The following is a 338-nucleotide window of genomic DNA, read 5'->3' as shown; positions in this document are numbered from 1 at the left end:
TCTCCGTACCTGTAGGTACCAGTTACCTTTAAGTATGGCCATAACCTTTTTTCCAAATATCTTATATCTCAGCGGAACGCCAGGTAAAGAAATGATAGTTATTTTTCCTGATTAATAGGCCAGTAAGCTGATACAATAGCTACAATTTTGGCGGGAAACTGAAGCGGACTGACAAATCTAACGGCCAAAATTTGAAGTTCCTGGTAAATATGTATCTACAAGGTAATGTGATTTTCTTTTTATTACCAAGTGGTTTTCTACAAAATGATGATATACATTTTTTTCTGATAACTGTGGTGGGAATACGAAATGTAAATTCTGCAGAAGAAATTACAATG

The sequence above is a fragment of the Penaeus monodon genome, chromosome 33 (genome assembly GCF_015228065.2).
Source record: "Penaeus monodon isolate SGIC_2016 chromosome 33, NSTDA_Pmon_1, whole genome shotgun sequence".
Classification (NCBI taxonomy): domain Eukaryota; kingdom Metazoa; phylum Arthropoda; class Malacostraca; order Decapoda; family Penaeidae; genus Penaeus; species Penaeus monodon.
Note: the sequence above shows the minus strand (reverse complement) of the source record.